General features: G+C 42.0%; 1 protein-coding gene across 19 annotated transcripts in view; it reads right to left on the reverse strand.

Annotated features, from left to right (window-relative positions):
* The window catches only part of MAPK10 (mitogen-activated protein kinase 10), a 374,268-nt gene that overhangs the window by 343,219 nt on the left and 19,414 nt on the right, over window positions 1–11,635 (reverse strand). The window lies entirely within an intron of this gene.

Below are 11,635 nucleotides of genomic sequence, written 5' to 3' on the forward strand. Positions count from 1 at the left end.
TTAATCTTACTTTCGTTTTCCCTTGGGACCCATTTTAGCATCTGAAATGATTAACTGACAACCTTACATTTTTTCCTAAAAACGTACACCCCTGTAGCAAGACTCTATTTATGGCACACTATATTTTCCTTTAAATAATACGCAAATGTACGATGGATGTTCAAAACAACACAAACTAACATAACAAAATTAACGTGTTAAGATAATAAAACCACACTTAAACGCATTTTACATTTAAATAAATTTTTAAAGCCTTAAATAAGCTTTATTTTAAATAAAACTTTACATGAAATACAACTGTATACTGAAATGCTTCTGCTAGTACGTAGTTGGGTCTGACCCTTCGCAATCCCTTGGACAGTAGCCCTTCATACTCCTCTGTCCACTGGGTTACCTCAGCAAGAATACTGGAGTGGGTTGCCATTTCCTCCTGCAGGGGATCTTCCAGACCAAGGGATCAAGCCCATGTCTCTTGTGTCTCGTGCCTTGGCAGGCATATTCTTTACCCCTGTGCCACCGGGGAAGGCTCCCACTTAAATGCATCATTTCATAAATCATTCTCCCCCATTGCAAAGTTTTTTTTTTTTTTTAATTATTCTAAAGTTTCACAGACTCATCAAATTCATTTTGTGGATTTTAGATAGGGGGAAAAACTTGTGGAACAAATATATCCTTGAGATTCAGTTGAAAAAAAAATTCTGTAATTCAGCTCTCTATTGTGGAAAAGAGCTTCTGTGGTACCGGCAGTGGTAAAGAACACACCTGCAATGCAGGAGACATGAGAGATGCATGTTTGATCCCTGGGTTGGGAAAATCCCCTGGAGACGGGCATGGCAACTCACTCCAGTATTCTTGCCTAGAGAATCCCATGGACAGAGGAGCCTGGCAGGCTACAGTCCATAGGGTCGCAAAGAGTTGGACATGACTGAAGTGACTTAGCACGCATGCATAATGGAATAAGGAAAGAATGCCACCCATGAAATTCCATAGAACATTAAAGAACACATTCCGTCCTACCTTTATTGTGAAGGCACTGGTGTGGTTTGACACAACATTGTACCACTCTGGCATTTGTGACATTTCTCTGTGCCCTATTCTCCCATAGACAAATAGGCCACTTCATCCTGTAACTTTCCCCAAAATCTTTCACAAGAGCTCCTTAATAGTCTGGAGGTCATAGCAGAGATGATGGTCCAACTGACCTTCAAAGACAAAAGCCTAGGGTCAAAACCAAACCTGATTTGAAGCTGGTAAGGAAAAGCAATTTTTAGGGAAACTTCCTCAAGGCAATTCTTGCCATCTGTAATAAATGGAAAGAAGCAAGAAAGTGGAGTGAAATGCACTAAAATATAATTGTCATTTGTCCTAGGTGAGAGCACTCTATTTATGTCTGGTTACAATTTTATCCTGTATTTGTTCCCAAGGTTCTCAAGAGAGAAGGCCATAGGTTTCGCATCCAAATTTAATGCTGCAGACTGATGGATAATGGCAATCAACTAATTACGGTGTGGCTGTGGAGATTTTTAAAAAGCAGCAGAACTCTAATTTATAATCAAGGATTGCCTGATGATTATTTTAGGTCATACCTGCCTCCTTCTGGAAAAAGCATGCACATTCAGTCACATCCAACTCTTTGTGACCCCATGGACTGCAGCCTGCCAGGCCCCTCCATCCATGGGATTTTCTAGGTAAGAATACTGGAATGGGTTGCCATTTCCCCCTCCAGGGGATTTTCCTGACCCAGGGATCGATCCCGAGTCTCCTGCATCTCCTGCATCTCCTGCATTGGCAGGCAGATTCTTTACCACTGAGCCATGTGAGAAGCCTTCTAGAAAAAGCAATGCTTCTCAAATGTATTTCCCTCATAAAGAACGCCTCACTGCTCTACTCCAAAAGCAAGTTGTTTCTGTGACTTCTTTTCCTATTCCAAGTCTGCCATCTAGAATTTCCCAACACCTCTCTCCTCACCTCCCCTGTCAAACTGCTGGACAACACCCTCCACACTTGCTGTCTTTGCCCCCTCATCTCCCACTAGATCCTCAGCCTATGATCTGTCTTCTCAGGCCATCTCAACAGTAAACAAGTTCTTGTTGGTGACAAATGTCATTAAATGTAATGGACAATTTTCAGCCCTGATCTTCCTTGGCCTCTAGGCAGTGACATGGCTCTAGATTCCCTCTCTGCCCAGAGTTTCTGTGCAACACAACTCCACGGCTTTCAGAAGAATATAAAGACACAGAGAAAGAGCCCACATCACTGAAGTCAGATCACCCATGCTTAAATCAGCTCTGACAGACACCAGCTCTGTGACAATCTGTAAGGCACACAACCTCATTTAGACTCCACACATATTTTTCATCCATAAAATGAGGGATAGCAGTAGCACCAAACTGTCAAGATGACGAAATTGATTTAATATATGAAAAAGCACATAAAATAATGCCTGGCCCACAGTAACTAGGGGGCTTCCCTGATGGCTCAGACAGTAAAGAAACTGCCTGAAATTCGCAAGACCTGGGTTCAATCCCTAGGTCAGGAAGATCCCCTGGAAAAGGGAATGGCTACCCACTCCAGTACTCTGGCGTGGGAACCCCACAGGCTTAGGAGCCTGGCAGGCTTCAGTTCATGGGGTCGCAAAGGGTAGGACATGACTGAGCGGCTCACACACACACACATATACACACACACACAGGAACTGCCATATACATTTTAGATTTTATCATTTTTTATTAGAGTTTTCTTCCTACTTCTCTGGTTCCTCTTTGTTTGTGTTTATCAAGGTTTGTTCCTAGATTCTCTCCTTCCCCCCACCAGCTACAGGGTCCTGCTCCTTGCTGATAAAGCCTGAAAGTCATCTCCAGCCCACACCTAGTTCTTAAACTTTAAACGTCCATATGCAGCTGCCTACCAGATATCTCAAATTCAACACATCCACAAATGAATTCATATTTCTTCCAGGCCTGTTCCTCCTCCAGTGTTCCCGTTCTCTAAAACAGCAACCACCACCTACACAGTCATTCAAGCCAGAAACCAGGGATCGTGTCTGACTCTGTCATTCCCTCATCTTCCAAATGCAGACAAGTCCTGCAGATTCTATCTTCCTCCTAAATATCCCTGAACACAACCATCCTCTTGTCTTCTAACTCTGCAGCACCTGGTCCAGGGTGCTGCTATGTTTCTCTGGACCATTGCAACAGCCTTCTTGTCTCTTCACCATTGAACTTACCCTTCTCTAAACATTTTTCATATGGCAAAGGTGGTTTTCTTCTAACCCTCAAATCTGATCATGCCTCCAACCCTTCACTTCCAGCTCTTCTACATCATAATGAATATGGCACGTAAGGCTCTTCATGATAGAACCTGGACCCTGCATGTTTCTTAAGTCTCATTTGTATTCTTGTCTCTCTTCAAGGGAGAAGGCAATGCAACCCACTCCAGTACTCTTGTGTGGAAAATCCCATGGATGGAGGAGCCTGGTGGGCTGCAGTCCATGGGGTTGCGAAGAGTCGGATATGACTGAGCGACTTCACTTTCACTTTTCACTTTCATGCATTGGAGAAGGAAATGGCAACCCACTCCAGTGTTCTTGCCTGGAAAATCCCAGGGATGGGGGAGCCTGGTGGGCTGCCGTCTATTGGGTCGCACAGAGCCAGACACTACTGAAGCGACTTAGCAGCAGCAGCAGTAGCTCTCTTCAAATCTTTGTCACTGCTAGACTCTCACAGATGCCGTTGCCTCAGTCTAAAACCTTCTCCCACTTCACCAACCTCCTTCCTTTATCTGGATAATTCCTACCCAGCCAACTTTACTCAAGGAGATGTTCTCTGACACCTAAACTATATTCGGTACTCTTGTAATATGCTCACAAAAAATGTAATATTTATGTTTATTTAAGTATTTAAAGTTAATATTAAAATAAATTATATAATTTATATATTTAAAAAATGTGATACATGCTATGAAGGGAACTGTTTGTGTCCCTCTCAAACTCTGATCTTACAAGGATAAGACCTTCTCTGAGCTCAATATCTAGAATAACAGGTATTCAAATGTGTATGTGTATATGTGTATATATATAGATACATATGTGTATGTTAGTCATTCAGTCGTGTCTGACTCTATGTGACCCCATGGACTGTAACCCACCAGGCTTCTCTGTTCATGGAATTCTCCAGGCAAGAATACTGGAGTGGGTTGCCATTCCCTTCTCCAGGGGATGTTCCCAACCCAGGGATCAAACCTGGGTCTCCTGCATTGGCAGGCAGATTATTTACCATTTGAGCCACCAGAGAAGCCTGTATATACACAGAGAGATAGTCACTAACAGAAAGAAGAGGGAAGAGGAGAAAAGATAGCCCGATTTTCTACGTGCACGCACCTGTACAGGTAGAAAATCAGATTCTCTGCAGCACTTACTGTCACTGCCCATCTCCACACATCAACCCTGCACCTCCAATGTCATCTCAGTAACTCTGACCCAGTGAAAGGTAACTCAGTACCTGGGATAAAGTTTGATACATGCTTTGATGTGATCATGCATGCTCAGTTGCTTAGTTGTGTCCAACTCTTTGCGAGTCCACCAGGCTCCTCTGTCCATGGAATTTTCCAGGCAAGAATACTGGAGTGGGTTGCCATTTCCTACTCCAGGGCATCTTCCTGACCCAGGGATCGAACATGTGTCTCTTGTGTCTCCTGCATTGACAGATTATTTGCCACTAGCGCCACCTGGAAAGCCCTTAAACAGTTATTAATAATTGGCTGTATGTGATAGACTATCTTAAGTGTAGAAGTCTATTGAAATTAAAAGATCACAAAACTGTTAGAAGCTAAAGCTAAAAACCATTTGCAGCAAATATGTTGAAGACAATGGTATATAAACATTATGTGAAAAATTATTTTTCAAATTTAAAACCTGCCATAATGATCCTGCCCTAGAGTATAAGGTAACAAAGAAGCAGATAGTATTCCTACAGATAGAAGTGATAGGCTAAAAAATAAGCTGGGATTTTTTTTAATCATTTTGCTTTTTATCTTCTTGCTCTCTTTTCCTCTTACTCTTTTATTCCTTTTCTTCTCTGTCTCTGTCTCTCTCTGCAATAGATAATACCTTACACAAGTCATAAAATGTCAGAGATGCCCCCTGAGTTGGAAATTTGTCAAAAGAAATCAAACGCATATCAAAAAATTTCTAACATAAAAAGACAAGCATAATTCCTGTTGAAGCCAGTGTAAGAGCAGATAATAAATGTACGAACAAAAAATGTCATACAATAACCTTTAGAAAACAACTAGAACATGAAATTACTTTTATAAATTAATGTCAGATAATTTCCAAGTCAGGGCAGAATCAATTTCATGGAAGAGAGATAATTTTTAAAGTTTAAATTGCTATCTTTTAGGGATCTGTGTATTTTAGGAGAGCTAAACCATTGTGACTGACTCTAGAACTTGGTCTTAACTGTTGGAGATCCAGTCTTAAGCAGAACTGAACGTTTTAACTGAAGCTTGACAACTCTACTTTCTCCTATCAGTGATTCTTGAGAACTTGTCTGAAGGGTCTCTCAAAAAATTAGAGGCACCCACAAACCCTTGGATAGATGGTATTATCCAGGAAGATAACATGTAGAGAATTTACCCAGGAAATGCTTCCACTTTTATCAAGGATACAGTTTTGGAAGGGACAAATATAGAATCACACACAGAGAGGAAATAAGCTCGTGCAGACATACCAAAAGAAGTCTGTGTTCAATATCACTCCAGGGAGCCTTCACTGGTCACCCTGTCTAAAACTGTAACCCTCCACCACACTATCCAATCCATTTCCCTGCTTTAATATTCTCCTTGACCATTTCCAACGTGTGATATACAATATATTTTACTTATTCTTCTGGTTTACTCTCTGTCTCCTTCACCCAGAACATAAGGTCATAATGTCAGAGATGATTTTTTAGTCCACTGCATTCATCACTGTATCCTCACATCTAGAAGAGGACCCGGCACACAGTAGCGCTCAGTAAATATTTGTTGAGTGAATAAAGGTAATCAACCCTATCCTATGGTAACTTATGGTAAATCATAGGGCAATTTATGGTGCAGCCAGATTACCTTTACCTCCACATGGCAAGTTTAATGTAGCAAGAAGTTTCAGTTAAGTTCAGTCACTCAGTCGTGTCCAACTCTTTGTGACCCCATGGACTGCAGCACGCCAGGCCTTCCTGTCCATCACCAACTCCCAGAGATTACTCAAACTCACGTCCATCGAGTTGGTGATGCCATCCAACCATCTCATCCTCTGTCATCCCCTTCTCCTCCCGCCTTCAATCTTTCCCAGCATCAGGGTCCCTTGAAATGAGTCAGTTCTTCCCATCAGGTGGCCAAAGTATTGGAGTTTCAGCTTTAGCATCAGTCCTTCCAATGAATATTCAGGATTGATTTCCTTTAGGATGGACTGGTTGGATCTCCTTGCAGTCCAAGGGACCCTCAAGAGTCTTCTCCAACACCACAGTTCAAAAGCATCAATTCTTCGGCGCTCAGCTTTCTTTATAGTCCAACTCTCGCATCCATACATGACTACTGAAAAAACCATAGCTTTGACTAGATGGACCTTTGTTGGCAAAGTCATGTCTCTGCTTTTTAATATGCTGTCTAGGTTGGTCATAGCTTTTCTTCCAAGGAGCAAGCGTCTTTTAATTTCATGGCTGCAGTCACCATTAGCAGTGATTTTGGAGCCCCCTAACATTATAAAGTCTCTCACTGTTTCCATTGTTTCCCCATATATTTGCCATGAAGTGATGGGAACAGATGTCATGATCCTAGTTTTTGAAATGTTGAGTTTTAAGCCACCTTTTTCACTCTCCTCTTTGACTGTCATCAAGAGGCTCTTTAGTTCTTCTTCGCTTTCTGCCATGAGAGTGGTGTCATCTGCATATCTGAGGTTATTGATATTTCTCCCGGCAATCTTGATTCCAGCTTGTGCTTCATCCAACCCAGCATTTTGCCTGATGTACTCTGCATAGAAGTTAAATAAGCAGGGTGACAATATATAAGCTTGACACACTCTTTTCCCTATTGGGAACCAGTTTGTTGTTCCATGCCCAGTTCTAACTGTTGTTTCTTGTCTTCACCTGCATACAGATTGCTCAGGAGGCAGGTCAAGTGCTCTGGTATTCCTATCTCTTTAAGAATTTTCCAGTTTGTTGTGATCCACACAGTCAAAGGCTTTGGCGTAGTCAATAAAGCAAAAGTAGATGTTTTTCTGGAGCTCTCTTGCTTTTTCTATGATCCAATGGATGTTGGCAATTTGATCTCTGGTTCCTCTGCCTTTTCTAAATCCAGCTTGAACATCTGGAAGTTCATAGATTAAATTTGGAAGCAGTTTTCTACACTTGCGATAGAGGTTGGTAATTACTTTGATCACCCAAGAAAGGCAAATCATGCCTGAATCTCTTCAGATGGATACTTCAGGCACTGCTCAAGGTCTGTGTCTACACTTGCATGAGTGGTTGCCTAGAACAAGGCAGGTTATAAGCCCCTTTGTGTTTGAGAGTCAGAAAAAAGAAACTGCCTCACACCACAGAGAGAATGGGGAAATGGAAAGTGGTAAAAATTCTGAGTCCATAAGATGGTGGACATCTGCATCAGACATGATTGTGTAATCCAGCAAGTTTGCAACCCAAGAAGAGGGACTATTGCAACTAGTCATTATATCAGCACGTCAATCAGGAGCTGGCGCAGAAGACAGAGAGAATGGACATGTGGGCACAGAGCAGGTGGGGAAGGGAAGGGTGGGTCACATTGGGAGAGTAGCATTAACATACACACACTACCACATGTAAAACAGATGGCCATTGGGAAGCTGCTGTATACAACACAGGGAGCTCAGCTCAGTGCCCTGTGATGACCTGGAGCGGTGGGATGGAGGGGGAGGTGGGAGGAGGCTCAAGAGGGAGGGGGTATGTGTATACATACAACTGATTCACTTTGTGGTACAGCAGAAACACACAACATTGTAAATCAATTATCCTCCAATTAAAAAAAAAAAGAGAGCGAGAGCTGATGCAGAGCACCCACTTTATCTGCAATTGTCAGTCCACTTATAATGAAAGAAAACGTTGCTCTCTACTTCCCTCGATCACCAGATGAATCAGTCTGTGGGACCAAGACTGATGCTGGGAATGCACTGAGGCTAAAATATCCAGAATCCTCTACCTGGCATGCAAGCTCCCATTCATCTGCCCAAATACTCAAATACTAACAGACCAGTTAGTTTTATGCTTATCGTATATGCTTTCTCAAGATTTACCTATTTGCCTTTTTCTATGGGTCGGAAGATACCCTGGAGAAGGAAATGGCAGCCCACTCCAGTATTCTTGCTGGGAAAATCCCATGGACAAGAGGAGCCTGGTGGGCTGCAGTCCATGGGGTCGCAAAAGAGTCACACATAACTTAGTGACTAAACAACAGCAACAAAAGTCCAACTGCTCAAATTCTGGTTTCCTTGAATTGTGGTGTTGGAGAAGACTCCTGAGAGTCCCTTGGACTGCAAGGAGATCCAACCAGTTCTTCCTAAAGGAAATCAGTCCTGAATATTCATTGAAAGGACTGATGCTGAAGCTGAAACTCTAATACTTTGGCCATCTGATGAGAAGAACTGATTCATTTGAAAAGACACTGATGCTGGGAAAGATTTAAAGCAGGAGAGGGGGATGGCAGAGGATGAAATGGTTGAATAGCATCACCAACTCAATGGACATGAGTTTGAATAATCTCTGGGAGTTGGTGATGGACAGGGAGGCCTGGTGTGTTGCAGTCCATGAGGTCACCAAGGGTCGGACATTACTGAACGACTGAACTGAACTGAATCTTACTTTCCTTAACATATAATTTAAGATCTACTCTTCTCCCTGCCTTCCTTGACAAATTAATTCCATTCTTCTCTTCTTGTTAGAATTCCTATGGAAATTATTTTTTAATCTTACATTTGCAAAGGATTTAAGAATCTGCAAAATGTGTCTGTATACATTATTTCACTTAGATAAATAAACAGCTGAGTACTATTTTATAGACTCACTTTTTTCTTGCACTTTACCACCCTAAACCCTTTTCACAGCTTACTTTTCCCAAACCGAGTAGGGTCACCCAGAGCATGCATGCTAATAAGGATGAAAATAAAATTATTTTATTGTATTGAAAGTACCTCAGGGCATTTGCCATGATAACAACTGAGTTTCTTTAGTTATTTCAATAATGAAACTGCTTGGCAATGATCCAAAGCAAGCCAATCTTTTTCAAAGTTTTAGCGTTATAATAGCAATAACAAAATGCAATTCTCCGCTGTAGCAAGACATCATACTAAAAATGTTTTACATTCAGTTCTCTCAAAAACTATGGAATATGTAAAACATAACCATTTTATAGATGAGGAAAGTCAGTCTTAAGATTGTTAACTAATTGCCTAGTGTCAGATTGGAAATTTGGACCAGATCTGTAGGACTTGAAAGCCAAAGCCCTCTGGCTCACACTCTGCGGTCAGGCATTATTCTGTTATACAGAGTTTAAGGGCAGTCTACAGCACAGGGCACAGTCACTTCAACCATTGCCGGGAACATACAGAGAACAAAGGACAATAAATAACATTGATTTTCCTTATCAATAAGTAAATAGGAAATGTATGTGATTGCCTGGGGCTTCAGACAGTCGTGCAGTGACTAAGGCAGCAGCAGAAAAAGGAGAGAAGTTGGAGCTAAACAAGATGAGACGTCTTGAGTAAACCTGCCCTCTCACCTCACCCAGGACAGGAAGAGTTTATCTGGGTAAGGAGGTCTGGAGGCTTTCCTTCTAGATTCAACCAGAGACTTCAGGTGCCCCCTTTTATGAACTGCCTCACCTTCTCATCTTTGTGTGCATGTGTGTGTGTGTGTGTGTGTGTGTGTGTGTGTGCACACGCTCAGTCACTCGGTCACGTAAAATTCTTCTGCAACCCCATGGACTGTAGCCCGCAAGTTTCCTCTGTCCATGGGATTTCCCAGGCAAGAATGGAGTGGGTTGCCATTTCCTCCTCCATGGGATCTTCCCAACCCAAAGATCGAGCCCACAATTCTTGAGTCTCCTGCATTGGCAGGCAGATTCTTTACCACTGTGCCACCCGGGAAGCCCCTCGTCTTCATAGTGCTAATTATTAATCTTCATTTTAATCAGGTTTATCTGGCCATATGAATAGATGTAGGGTTTGAAAGAGGGGAGGACACAGGGAGAGCCTCAGTCACTAGCCTAACAGTGTAATTTCCCTCTCCAGACACTGTAGTTGACTTGTTTCTTTATTGTCGTAAGTAAAGAGGCAATAAAGTGGAATGATAGTGTTCAGATTGTGCTCCACCATCAACAACTATGGGATCTTGAACATGTTGCTTGACCTCTCTGTGCCGCAATTTATTCATCTGTAAAAGGAGCACAGTAAGAGTACCTGCCTCACTCTAAGGTATTGCGAAGAATAAATGAGATAATACATGTGGTGTACTTGAGATGTTGCCTGGCTCAGAGTAAGTGCTCTGTGAGCATTTACTATTATAATTACTATATAATGCATGTGTCATAAGAATTACAAAAATGATGCCTAGTATTCAATGAAAGATGCAATGTGATTTCTGTCTATTCCTCCCATGAATCTTGTGAAGTAGATGCTACCACTGTCCCAATTAAAAATGAAACAGAGGCTCAGAGAGGTTATAAAGGAGTCCAAAATTAAACAAAATTAACTTTATTTTTTGGGCTCCAAAATCACTACTAATGGTGACTGCAGCCATGAAATTAAAAGACGCTTGCTCCTTGGAAAAAAAGGTATGACCAACCTAGACAGCATATTAAAATGCAGAAACATTACTTTGCCAACAAAGGTCCGTCTAGTCAAAGCTATGGTTTTTCCAGTGGTCATGTATGGATGTGAGAGTTGGACTATGAAAAAAGCTGAGCACCGAAGAGTTGATTCTTTTGAACTGTGGTGTTGAAGAAGACTCTTGAGAGTCCCTTGGACTGCAAGGAGATCCAACCAGTCCATCCTAAAGGAAATCAATCCTGAATATTCATTGGAAGGACTGATGCTAAAGCTGAAACTCCAATACTTTGGCCACCTGATGCGAAGAGCTGACTCATTTGAAAAGACCCTGATGCTGGGAAAGATTGAAGGCGGGAGGAGAAGGGGATGACAGAGGATGAGATGGTTGGATGGCATCACCGACTCAATGGACATGGGTTTGGGTAAACTCTGGGAGTTGGTGATGGACGGGGAGACCTGGCAGGCTGCAGTCCACGGGGTTGCAAAGAGTCGGACATGACTGAGCGACTGAATTGAACTGAACTGAACTGCAAACTAGCCAAGCAGTAAGTGACAGGGTTGGGACTCAAGTCCAGCAAGTCTGATTCCAGAATCAAGTTCTAAACCACCATGTTATTTCAGATGGGTAATAATATTTGCTAATAGCTACTAAAGTTTTGCTCTGTGCCAGGCTTTGTTCTAATAACTTTAAATCTCTTACAGAATACCTTATATCTCTTGTGAAAATTAAGTAAAATTCTCAAAACTACCTTATGGGACAGATGCATTTATTGTGCCTATATTATAAATGAGAAAACCAAGAAG

The sequence above is a fragment of the Bubalus kerabau genome, chromosome 7 (genome assembly GCF_029407905.1).
Source record: "Bubalus kerabau isolate K-KA32 ecotype Philippines breed swamp buffalo chromosome 7, PCC_UOA_SB_1v2, whole genome shotgun sequence".
Taxonomy (NCBI): Eukaryota; Metazoa; Chordata; class Mammalia; order Artiodactyla; family Bovidae; genus Bubalus; species Bubalus kerabau.